The sequence below is a fragment of the Amblyomma americanum genome, chromosome 6 (assembly GCF_052857255.1).
Source record: "Amblyomma americanum isolate KBUSLIRL-KWMA chromosome 6, ASM5285725v1, whole genome shotgun sequence".
Classification (NCBI taxonomy): domain Eukaryota; kingdom Metazoa; phylum Arthropoda; class Arachnida; order Ixodida; family Ixodidae; genus Amblyomma; species Amblyomma americanum.
Window position 1 is genome coordinate 72,552,492 of NC_135502.1, and position 13,149 is coordinate 72,565,640.

Genomic DNA, 13,149 nt, shown 5'->3' on the forward strand with positions numbered 1-13,149 from the left:
TGCCGGGCTCGGTACGCAGAAGAGACACTGGAAACGAGGCCTTTTGTGATCAAAGTTCGGCGCGACGTTCTTTGGCGTTGAAGACGGCTGCACTGTGGCGCGGCCGAACACGGTAACTGGACCCAGATGACGCCCGGGTCCTCTCTGGGAAGTCCATTACGGCAGGGCCTGGGAGCTATCTTTGTCGTGTGGACAGAGGGCACAATGGCAAAGGTACGCTGGCTGCTTCCAGAGGACACTTGCTGTCGCCATCTTCATGGCTACGCTGGACGAGAGTGTTCGCTTTCTAACCCCCTTAGGCTGGAGGGGAGCCCGGCCATGACGGTGGTTAAACCACACGGAGACACAACGTTGCAGTCCATGCCCTAACCAGCCCCTCCTGCATATCAGGCCTCAGCCAGATGCCCTTATTTTATTATCGCGAATTGTGACACAAAGTATTTGATTAATCTCGAACTGAAGCTTAGTGAAAATAACGCATCCTATCAGCCGTCGTCGTGTCATAAAGATTACATTGTAACAAACGTGGTTTGCATCGAGTGTATGATGTATACCGAGCTCTAGTCGGACCAGTTCCTTTCAAATCAGTACCTTCCATTAAAAAAAAAACATTTCTCTGTTCGCCTTGTTCAAGATGACTATTCTTGAGAATGACGAGGAGCGCTTCCAGGATGTGCACTCTTATTTAATTAATTTAAACCAATTAAATTGAATTCAATGGCCGCAGGTGGCTGAAATACCTTAATTTAGCGTGAATAGCAGAATTTCATTTAATCCAATTCATTTAAATGGCGGCCACCTGCCACGGTTAGTAGATGGCAAAGTATAGGCAGAGAAATCTCCATTTCATGTTTAGGGGAAAGGGGGTAGAGGAAAAGTGAGAAAGAGAGGAGAGATAGAGGGTGGGATTAACCTAAATGGCTGAACCAACGCTATAACAGCCTCCGCTGATTAATGCGCTATGCCAGTAAGCATAGCTCTACAATTTTTTCTTTATCAATACCAACTGGCCCACTATACTATGAGGCTAATTGTTGTTGTTCCTGTGTTTGGGCCACATCACTGATCGACCTCTGGCTTCAGTACAGAGACGCCGTGGCATCTGAGCAGCTATGGCCTTTTGGTGCTGAGGATGTCTGGCTGCACGCGAAGCGCCCTGTGGCGGCTTGCGTTTTATTGCGGAAGCACTCCTTGACGGGATCCAATCCCAGCCAAGAGAACTATGACCTTGTCCTTGAAGGTGACCCGCGCGACCGGAGCTGGTTACTGGCCGCCCTGGTGGTAGATGGCGCCGCGGGACCTGTGTCGCCAGCGCGCGCATTACGTAAGGGCGGCAACTCAGGCGGCGTTGTCGCCTCGCTCAGCATGTGTCACCAGGACTGCACTTGCACGACCTCCTTGGCGCATTACGCTGGCTTTGCCTGACACGAGACTGCGAAGACGCTGTTGTTGACGCATGCGCCGCTCTGGTGGCGGCGCAGCTACAGAGACCCTTGCTCAAATCCTTTCAGTATCAGGCTAAACACATGCTTTCGCACTTCTACGCGGTTTAAATACGTTAAAACGCTACCACTTTTTCTGATGTAGGCGAAATGCAAAGCGTCACGTACATTGTCATTTTGGCATATGGTAAGAAAACCATGGGTGGACGAAATTTATGCAAAGCTCTTCACTCTCGTGTACACCACGACTCAGTGAACCTCTTTAGCGAGAAAAATTATGACTCATTAGCGTTATATCACTTTCGTTATTCCATACGAAGAATACGCACATACGCGAGACTTTTTGATCACTTTCGAGAAGGTGAATCGTAAGCGCTCGTTGCCTTAGCTACGTTGTCTATAAAAAAAATTACGCGTAACATTAACTGCCCTCATGTCTTAAGGCTCGCGCTAACTCATTATTGGGGCCGATCATTATCGATGTACTAGTGACAACTGAGCGGAAATTGAGAAAAGCGCTTATGGTTTCTTCACAGCTCACCAGGAGCAATAATTAGAAAAAGGTAATAACTTACCGTACAAAAAAGAAAAAGAAGGTTAATGTACAGCAAGCCTAGAGAAGCAGTGCAATAACCTCGGAGAATTGGGGACTCGTCGCTTTGATTGCACTAACGGGAACGCCCACTTCTCCAGAGCAGACAATTGTACAGGCTGCAGTTTTGTAACGCACGAATTTTTCAAATTTTTCTCGGTGACTTTTAATTATTCTCGTTGTTCCGCGAAGCTAACAAGTTCAGTACGTAATCGTATTCCGTAGTCTGCCTTCGGATGAACGTTCGTGTATTACAGTCTAAAGTATAAAAAGAGAGTCACTTTCTGAGCCTTGCTTTATTACACAACGCGCCACAATCCCCGCATCTCTGCACCATCGATGTTAACAAAGAGAACAAAGGCGAAAGCGCGCTATTTAACAAAGAGAACAAAGGCGAAAGCGCGCTATAACATCTTCTGAGCCGACGCCACAAAGCACCGTCTTCTTCTTCGTCGTCGGAGAGCTGCTGAGGAGAACAACTCTGGCAGCGCTAGCTGCTCATCGGTCATTGGTCAAGGGCACTTGACACGCAATCTGGTGTACGGTTCTGCAGAGATATGCCCGAAGTGACGTCCCGCACCACCTCCCCCTCCACGACTTGCTCCAACGCTACCAGCTGCAGCCGATGGGGCGACGTCACTTTTTCTCCGAGTCGCCGTCGTTGCCTTCTCGCTGCAACAAACAGGAGATGCTCGCGTCTTGTTACGCCCGCGCGGCGGCGTTGGGACATCGGGCGAACTCCGCGCACCGCATCCCCCCCCCCCCCCCCACCTCCCCGCGGCGTTTCGCAAGGATCCTGAACAATGGCGCAACCGGACGACTCAAGTTTTCTTACGCCGCTCGTCTTTTTCTTCTTCTGCTTTATTTTCGGTTGTTGTACCGATGAGCAGCCGATACAAGACGCAACCTTGCGTGGAGTAAAAGAGCACATTTACGTTCGCGCAAAGCTCGGAGCACAATAAAGCATTATGTCTGGGCTGAGGGAAGACTGATAAATAGGTAAATGATTTCCCTCGAGCACGGCCTTAAGCATCCTCGTTTCTCTCTCTACTTTTTTAGTTCGTACTTAGGCGTCTTTTGTGCGTCTCGCATTCCAGCATTTACGGTCCTCTTGGCGCGTCGAGTGTCTTGCTTCATGGAAGGCGTTTTATCTTGCCGTTTCGTTATCTCTTTTGCTGCTGCTTCGCAGCTAATATGTACTGGTACCGAACTTTGCCCTGCTTCTCGCATGGAGCAAAGAGGATTTTGCGGGGGTGGGAGAACTGGGTCGCGTTGCAGTGGTCTTGTTTGTCCCGCCGTCGACCCTCGACGTCTCTTCTTTTTTTTTCGGCTCTTTATTTTTGTTTTTGCTCCGCTGTTTCTCTCGGGCGCGCCGGAGCGCGTCAGTGTAATTACGAAATGCTAATCCCTGCTTTTAGGAAGTTCCGATAAAGAATTAAGCGGGCTTTCGGCACGCTCACTGGTCTCCGTCATCGGCGTATAACCCTTCCCGAAGCTTCACCCTTAATACTTGGCGATGCGGGGAAGGAACAAGATAGAACAAAATAACGAACCGATGATGTTTCTCGGGTGATATAAAGCAGAAAAAAAGGCAGTAGTCGCGCGTTCAGAAGCTTGGCACAAACTTTCACTCGCGTTGCAGAGTTGTCACTTGGAACCTATGCGCTGGAGAGTGCTTTACGACGATGAGCGCCGAAGACACGGCTTTGGTTTTTGCTGCATCATGGTATGGTTTGTGGCTCTGGGGCCGCATGCTGTGAAGCGCGTTTAATTAAATGGTGACAGGAGTTACGCTACTTTAATGCTTTATAACGGGACTAGCTGGAATCCCTGACGGGTTTTGATAACTTGACAGCTGCATGTTGATAATGTAAACTGTGTTCAGAGCATCCCTTTTTTTTTGTTTCTCTCTTTGCTTGGAGGTTAGTGTTAGTTAGCTTTATAGTTATATGTGTAAACACGTACATCTTTATCTGCCGCGTAATTGGCAGGCATTCTGGAAACAACGTCCAAGAGCCCGTCGGCAAAAGCAGCGCTGTGGTGCTCACTTCATTTATTGGTATTGAATAATCAAGTTATTAAGTTCTGTGGTTGCTTTGCTTTTTTTAAAGTTTTCTGATAAAAACACGGGATAAATTATAAGTTTTACAAGCTTTACACCTTGGTTTACAGAAACCATAAAAGAAAGCACAAAATAATGTAGAAGTGTCACAAATTCGGATGAAATAGCAAGATGAAAGTCACCACACTTGATATGAATGTGGCTTAACTGTTGCGGCAGCCTCACGCTGTTTGAAGACAATCTGCATGGAGAAATAGGGCTCCCTGAAGCTTATTTCATGGCATGTTGAAACGTGTGGGTTGTAATAATTTATCCATCGTCATTCCAGAAATAACTGGCCGTATGAAAAAAAGTTCAGAGGTACAGGTACGACCTCTGGACAGAGCTGTCCTTGCGTTCGAAGAGTCAACTGAGCGCCGCACTGCAGAAGTGCTGATTGTAATGTTGCTTCTGGTGCTTTTTTATAAATATATACCAATTTTACCCAAATTTCCACTGCCCCACCGCTGCTGAAGAGGGCGCTGCTAGTTGCAGTTCTTAGCGTATGTTATGTGTCAACTGTGCTAGGAAGAGGGTGATATTGCGAAGAGAAAATGCGGTAGCTGGAGGGTGGGTCTCTCTCTCGCCTTGATATGTGGAAAATTTCCGGAAATTTTGAACGCCGGAGAAAAATGAGGAAACAAACAAGGTGTTTTTTGGTAATGGAAATATTCGAAACGTTGAAGAAGTATTCGAAAAATGATTTGCGCACCGTCATTTCCCGCTACGATGCATTCTATATTGTCTGAAGCTTTTGCGAACCGAAGACATGCCATTTGTTGGCGTATGGTATCGGTGGGGTATACGTCTGTCTGCGCTCACAGTTGTGGTGAGGCATGGAATGCGCATTCGGAGCAACACTGCAAGGGGCGGGAAGGGGGCATCAGTTCATCTGTTCAGCCTGTGTACAACACGGTGCTGCAAGGATTTCATTTGGTTACAGTCTCTCAGGGAGCCGATCCGTGTAATTCATGAGGTCGGCGAGTATGCTATGCAAAGCATACACACTATTCCTATTCCTTTTCTTGTCAAAACGTTCCTGTACCCAGCAAGTAACCGCCTGTGTCTTGGCCACTACCCCGCAGTGGGTATGTGCCAGCATTGTTTGAGGCCAACCAACCAACCAGCTTTAGCGCGTGGTGTGTGTGTGCTGCGGTGATGGCGCAGTGCTCTAATGAAGTGGCCAGCAAAGCTGATCTGTTTGCTCCGGACATGATTTGAAACCTACTTCGGGAGAATGGTGCTCGTCGACTATCACCTTTCCTTTCCCCGGTTTGCCTTTGCTAGGTATGCAAGTCTATCTTGATGATGTCATCATTGAAGAAAAAAGAATACAGGGGGCGCTTTCTTGACCTAAAGTGCGGTGAGACGAAAGTCTTTAGCGCGGTGTCACTGCTTGTCTCACTGCTTGTGCCACTGCTTGTGCCACTGCTTGTGTCACTGCTTGTGTCACTGCTTGTGTCACTGCTTGTGTCACTGCTTGTGTCACTGCTTGTGTCACTGCTTGTGTCACTGCTTGTGTCACTGCTTGTGTCACTGCTTGTGTGGTTACGATGTTAAGTACACAATTGTTTGTGAATCTTAAATGCTGGAGACACTGGAGGGCGTTTGGGAGACATCCGTCTGATTCATCGCCTTTCCGCAAACACTCTCCAGCGTCCTAGACAAGGGGAACAATACATGCGTTGGCAGGAAGTAACGTAGTCGTCAGCACACTCGGATGCGGAGCGCAAGGATGATGGTTCGAAGCCCACCGTGCACAAAGATTTTTTTTTCTTATCGAGTTGCTGGATGTAAAGGACGCCGGACAGATTCATGGCCGCGAGTATGAGCCATTAAAGGCTTTCGTCTTAAAAAGGAATGATTGCACCATATTTCGCGAAGTGCTGCAGCGGTTCCATATATTCGGGCTATTCATATAATGTTAGTATATCGTCATTAAAAGCAGAGGCAGGCTTAACATCTCTAGCTTGTAGACTTCGTATTACTAGTATGTGCTTGTTTCATAAATTTTATTACAGCTCACTTCGTCATCCGCCCTACATCAATCCGCCGGCACGCATTTCCCCCCACATTGGTCATCCCCTCCAAGTTGCGCGGCCTCGTACGCGCACTACTACATTTGCATCGTTATTCTTTCCACGTTCAGCCCCGGACTGGAACAGCCTTCCACACGACATCGCCGCAATCACCTGTCCAACAACATTTGTGAATTGTTTAGAGACTATATTTAACATCGAATAATCTATGTACCTTACGTGTTTTCTTTGTTTATTAAATCTGTTTTATACATGTAACCCACCCCTTATATAACACCCCCAATCCCGGGGGCCTTTAAGGTAATAAAGTGAAGTGAAGTAAAGTGAAGAGTCGAGAGTGTGTTTGCACACAACCAGGTGCAAATTTCGACAGCCTGAAGTTAACTTCCTGGGTCGCCGATGAAGTTCTCACAGGGTGCTGCCGAAGACAAAAACATCTTTAAGCAAGGGTACTGAGCAAAAAAAAAATCATGGGCGAGAAGACGACAAGGGCCAGTCTGAGCCTGTCCTTGTCGTCTTCTCTTCCGTGATTGTTTTTTTTTTTTGCGTAGTACCCTTTGCTTAACTATGTATGACCGACTCGCCCAGCATCATGCACTCCTGAACAGAAAACATCGATGCAACCCTCGAAGTCGACGGGCCGCAAACCACAGCTGAACTGCGGTCATTCTTACGACTGGTCACTTACTGCCACAAGTTCCTCGACAACGCGTCCGCGATGATGGCGCCGCTGTACAAGGTTCTCCGCTGCAATGTCAAATGGCGATGGGGCCACCAGAAGCAGGAGACCTTTGACAAGGTAAAGACGCTGCTCAAATAAGCCAAATGGCTAGCCCATTTTGACGGCGACAATACACTAATTCTCGAATGCTACGCATCACCAGTCGGAATATGCCCCGTTGGCTTCCGCTCCCGCATACTCACCCAACCTGAGCGAAATTATTCACAGTTGGAGCGGAAAGCCCTCGGTTTGGTGTCTGGTGCGCTCAAATTTGGAGCCTATCTGCTCGACAGAGTTTTAACTTTACCAACAGACCACAAGCCCCTCGTGGGCCTCTTCCATTCTGACAAGCTCGTGCTTACCATGGTTGCGGGCCGGACCGAGCGCTGGGCCCTGATCTTGAGCATCTACAGCTACCACATCCTGCACAAGAAGGTCAAGGCCAACGCTCCAGCCAGCCGATGCGCTCTGCCGCTTCCTGTAACCTCATCGACACTTCTTGATAATATGGAAGACGTCGACGGTTATGGTGAGTACGTTCTTCTCACGGACAGCCTCCACGACGGGATGATTTCGGCCAAACAGCTACCAGTCTTGACTTCGAACGTCAAGACGTTAACCAAGGTGCAAAAATGGGTACAAGAAGCTTGGCCGCAGCACCTGGCGAGATAGGACGTGGCTTTCAAAGTCTTCTATAACAGAAGAGACAAGTTGACTGTCAGTCACGAGCTCGTGTACTGGTGCCATCGCGTGCCCACTGAGGCAGGAACGGCGATGCTACACCTTTTGCCCGACACACATGAAGGAACCGGGGCGCTGAAGGCACTAGAGCGTTCGCTGTTTTGGTACTCCCGGATCGATGCTGCATAAAGCGGCTCCAAAAAAGTTATCTTGTTTGCGTGCAAGCGGCTCCTATGCCACATAGACAGGAGTCGGTCCCTGGCCGGAAACTGGTCGGCGTTGGTCGAGGCTGCACATCGATTTCATATGTTGCTGATATTGGTAGATGCTCATACTAAATGGACAGAGGTCGTGCTCACGAAAAGCGCCACAGCGTGCTCAGCCATCGAGGCTTTGTGCACCAAGTTCAGCACCTTTAGAATACCCGAAACCATCATATCCGATAACGGCCCTCAGTTCACGGGTAAGGATTTGAATTCGCTGACTTCCTGCGGATGAATAACGTTGTACATTTGCGCGCAGCACCGTATCACCCGCAGTCAAACGGGTTGGTGGAACGAGCTGCGCGGACCGTAAAGCAGGGTTTGAAGAAGAACCGGCAAAGGTCATTGAAAACACGTATAGCAAGGATCCTTCGTGGTTGTCGACTGGTTCCCGTTGGCCTGGGAGAGACACCGGCAATGTGACTGTTGGCGTTCTAGCCGCATTCTATAATAGGCAGCGCTGTGGTAACCCTGGTCCCTGTCGAACATAGCCCGTCATGATAATGTACCCGGCTTCTTGCGGACGGTCGATGTAGTGTGAGCACGAAGCATTGGACAAGAAGAACCCTGGATTCCGGCCACAATTTGTGAAACACAAGGCACCCGGATGGTAACTGCAGATGAAGCTGCTGGGGAGACCGTGCACCGTCACTTGGACCAAGTCAAGTTGCGACTTCCGGACAGTTCTGTGGCCAACTCACCACTGCAGCGTCCGACTGAGATCCAGGCGGAAGGCACCACGGGTCCTCAAGGACCAGAGGAAGGAACTATGCAGAAGGTCGGCCTGCCAGCGTCTTCACCCCTGGATTAAACATCGCTACTGAGCAGGTTCACGCGAACCCGAATGCCTCTACAGCGATTCTCCCCTTAAGGGAAAGAAGGTTGTTATGACGTCAGCGCGCCGCAACGCTCGGCGACTATCACTTTTTCCTTCCCCGGGCTCCCTTTCCCTCAACCGGCAGTCTGGGGCGTATAAGCAACGCCCAGTACAATAATCCGGCTTTTTCCTTGTTAGCGTTCTCGAGTGCAGGCGTCTGGTCACTTGAGAGAAATTTTATTTAATAAATGTTATTTTTCTTTATTTCATGATGATATAAGGACCACCGGTGACGCCATGGGGTCATGTGGGTTTTCGGACCGTGTTGCATGGACAAAGACAACCTCGGCTTTTCCGCTTCATGGGCATATGCAGTTGAACCTCGTTATAATGAAGTTGATGGTGCCCGGCGATTACTTCGTTATAGCCGCAACTTCGTTATGGCCCGCGTTGACGGTGCTTCCAAAGAGAATTGTCATTCCTTCCTTATGTCGATTATTTCGTTATAAACCGTTTCGTTATAATGACGTTCGACTGTTAGGCTTTCGCATTAAAATACCAGCTGATATAACAATCTAGGTTTAAAATTTTCATCGTGTGTAGCTAATAGCCATATACCACGCACATGAGTAAGCTTCAAAACGCAGAATTATGAATGCGATTGATACCCTGAATACAGGTGGTTTATATATACGTATGAGCGCATTTCTAAGTAAATTTGAAACTTCGACGACAGAAATAAATTATGATGCGTTTTTCACCAATCTAACTACAGACAAGAAGTATATCTGACTAACATCTATGGCGTTTATTTTCCGCTTACTCACTGCTACTGAATGAGTACGCCGTGAAAAACACCTAGTGTTAATTTCCCAGTTTTCGCAGATTTCGCAGGATAATATGACCAGGGGCACATGGCGATCGGTAGAGCCACAATCCGGAGATTTCGTTCTTTGCCAAAGTGCGAGTACTTCATGTTTGAAAGCTCCCTAAGATGTTAATCCAATCGAATTACATTTTAATTCGATAGCTGTTAATTCCTCAACTTCCGATACCATGTTGGTGGCGTCCGCGGAGGAGCAAGAGAAAAGGTAAAGGGAAGGCGCGCGGTGGTGAGAAGGAGCAAGTGGCGAGGAGGAGGGCCTAGTGGTCTACTGCAGGTGCCTGTGAGTGCTAGCCTCTTCGCCTTTCTCTTAGTCACTGCTGCGCGTCTCACTTGGCGCCTGGTAAAACTTTCGAGATCACTGCGGTAACCCGCCTTGGAGGAATGCGAAAGCATTGACGCCTCCTAGCCCCTCTCCACCTCTGTTTGCTTTACTCGTCGCCTCTCTTTGATTCAAAGAATTTGTCAATTCATCCAGTTTCCTAATTGCCACAATTAATTGTCTCACTTAATCAAGTTCCATCAATTGCACATTCTGGGTGTTCAGACTTAGCCCCACGCTTCGTTTTCACATTTGGCGCCATGCTTTGACACCGCCCACTTCCGGTGTTTTCAAATATGGCGCCACTTCTTCTGCGGCCCCGCCCACTTTCTGGACATTTTTGGCTCTAATTAATAAACTACTCAAACGATTTTGAAAATTCATTTTGCGACATCAGCCTCACGTTGTCCTCTATCGATCGCAACTATTCGCTTGGCGCTATCTCTTCTGAGTTCCTCAAAACTGCTGCGGACATGTTTTGATGACACGTTTTGCGGACACAACCCCGTCGACGTAGCCTTGTAATGCTTTCGCTTTAAAATAGGCCCTGCTGATGGAGATGCGTTGCGGCGTGCTGAACACGGGGAGGAAAACTTCGTGCTGCGCGGAGTGCGAGGCCAATAGGCGTCGGCGTGAAGACCCCACAATCGATGCCGCCGAAGGCACTGTGCGTATCACCGAAGCCGAGGCAAGACCGCTCAGTGCGTGCCTAGACAAGCAATCGTCGCAGGCAAGCGGAAGGGGAACGATTCACGAAGGCATCTTGAAGCAATTCCGGAGCAACCCGTTTAGTCGCGGTTGACCTGCGTATGATCGTCTGTGGTTACGCAACGCCCTCACGGCATACTCTTGGCTTGCCGTTACGAACTGCAAAAGAGGTTTCCGACTGCCGACCTCTGTGTTGAATTCAGTTTCGCACCAGGCGTCATTGAATTTCGAGTTGAATTGCCGTCACCGTGGCGTGAATTTTTAACATGCATTTAAAATTTTGTTCTTAGAAAATTGCACCTCTGGGTGTCAAGGCAAGACCAGCATATTAAATGCAATAATAACGAAACTGTTGAACTCAAGTAGTACCCGAACAAGCCGGTAGTTAGATTGAATAACACGTTTGGGGCTCTTCGTTTCTTTCACCGCAACAGAGAAGCACAGAAGAAAGAAACACGCAGCAGGCCCAAAAGAAAAAAGAACAATGTTGCACTGATGTTACCATTTTACAAATGTGTTTCATACGGTGTTTGCATGATCGCTGACCTTGTTCTGCAAGTCTGCGTTCCTGTTAATTACGTCAATATGCCGAATGTTTAACTTCCCTTTCACAGCTTCCAAGGCTGCCTTGTCTTCATGTCTTTGCGTGTTTCATATCTATATTTCGCCTTCTGCAGGAAAAAGGAAAGAATTAAGCAAAGTAAAGAGTTTTATCACGACCAGTCTGCTTAGTCTCTTATAAGACCGCAGTAAGTACCTGATAAATTTTAAAAAATGGTTTCCTTTCCCCGCGAGAAGCTCTCGCTATATAAAGTTGCGCAAGTACGTCGATAATTGCTTGCAGCATTTTCTCAAAGCGTTGCGATAACGGGCGAACGGCCACGAACGTATGATGACGCCTGTAAATAAGTGCCGGCCGTCAGTTGCAGGCATCCATGCCGTGACTGAAGATGTGCATTTGTCTGCTGCGTCCGCCACCGAATTTCGCTTTTTTATGAAGAGCACTTTGTCCAGTTAGCAGTCTGCTTTAATTTTCTTCTTTTCTGGCTGTATTTGAGGTGTCGCGGCAAACTGTCCCAATAGTTGCTCAGAAACTATTTTGCAAGCGCATCTATTTGCATTTGTGTGCGAGGATGGCTTTTCCTCACTATCTATCTTATTGAGGCAGAACACGCTTTAAAGGAGCAAACACGACAGAAAATCAATGGAGGGAAGGCTGTTGGACCGAAAGCTGAATGGGTGGTTTCCGTGAAGGAGCTACCTGCAGCTCCGCCACGCTTGTTCGCACGCTTGACACCAGGGCACCGCGGTTGGCATGCGGTCAGAGACGAGCGCACGCGCCACCCGAGGACAATGAAGGCAGCACGAGACGCGGTCGGCTAGTGCAAGTTTCTCGAAGAGGGCCATGGCAGACACACAGCCGCAGCAACAACAGAAAGCGAAAGGAGGAAACAGCAGCGGCTGCTCTCGCTCGTCGCCGTACTCAACAGTGAGACTCCAAGCATCGGCACAGGGAAGACCCAGCCATGCGCCTTGTCGAACGAGACGCTGATTGGCATAGGGGCCAGACCGAGCGTCGCCGCCAGTTGCAAGTTGCCGCTGCGTGAGTAAGACTAAAGTGGCAGCGGGAGGCTTCGCTGAACACATTACTGTTCATTCAATCGTTTTCGTTCGCACACAAGGAGACATTTTTTTGCGATAACTTTGTCGACATGAAAAACGCCGCACTTGAACCCACTGCGTGTAGGCAACTTTCCTCCGCTGTGCGCGCAACACAACAATACCTCACGCTGTTTCTCGCAGCCTACTGGTCGGCTGGCCTTTTTGGCGCGCTTTTTAACGCGGTAGCGTTATGGCTCCCGTTCTACAAAAAAAATCGGGCGTCGTCGTCGTCGGTGGCGTTGTGAGCGAAAAATCTCCGGAGAAGCAACGTAGGTGGACTGCGTAAGTCATGGGACCTTGTGGCGTCATCACAACCTGCCCACTGGATTCTGAGCAAACTGACCTCCGTGACATTTAAATGAATTACTGATCGTGAGAGGTTGCTTCGGAAGAGGAACATAGTTCGCACAAGCCCCACCGGCGGCAGCGCCTGCCATCGTGGGGCAGTGGCGCATTGCTTAACCGCTGCACCACCGCGCCAGGAGTGGTACGGGGACTTCAAGGATTATATAAATGTAAAGTTAGAGAATGAGAAATTCTACACACATGGGTATTAACCCATTAACACTATCGATTCATACCCTTAAGGTGGAGCTTAAGTGTATCCTTCAATTTTTGTTAACTGCGTTTAATAGAATAATAGAATAATAAATTAAAAGATTAATTGATTAAACTGCGTTTAATAGATTAATAGCCGTTTAATCGCCGCTTCCTGGCCGGCGTTGCCGATTATGCCTAGTAATACGTGGGCCTTTCCGTGTTACTCCTTCATAACATGCCGCTGGAACGCGTCCAGCTTTGCTTGAAAATCGCAAGGTACTTTTATGGCTCACAGAACTGCGTCATACGAGGATAAATCCAAGGCGTTTTACAGAAGTTTTGCAACCAGTTTCTTCTCTCTGAGTACCTTGAACTTTC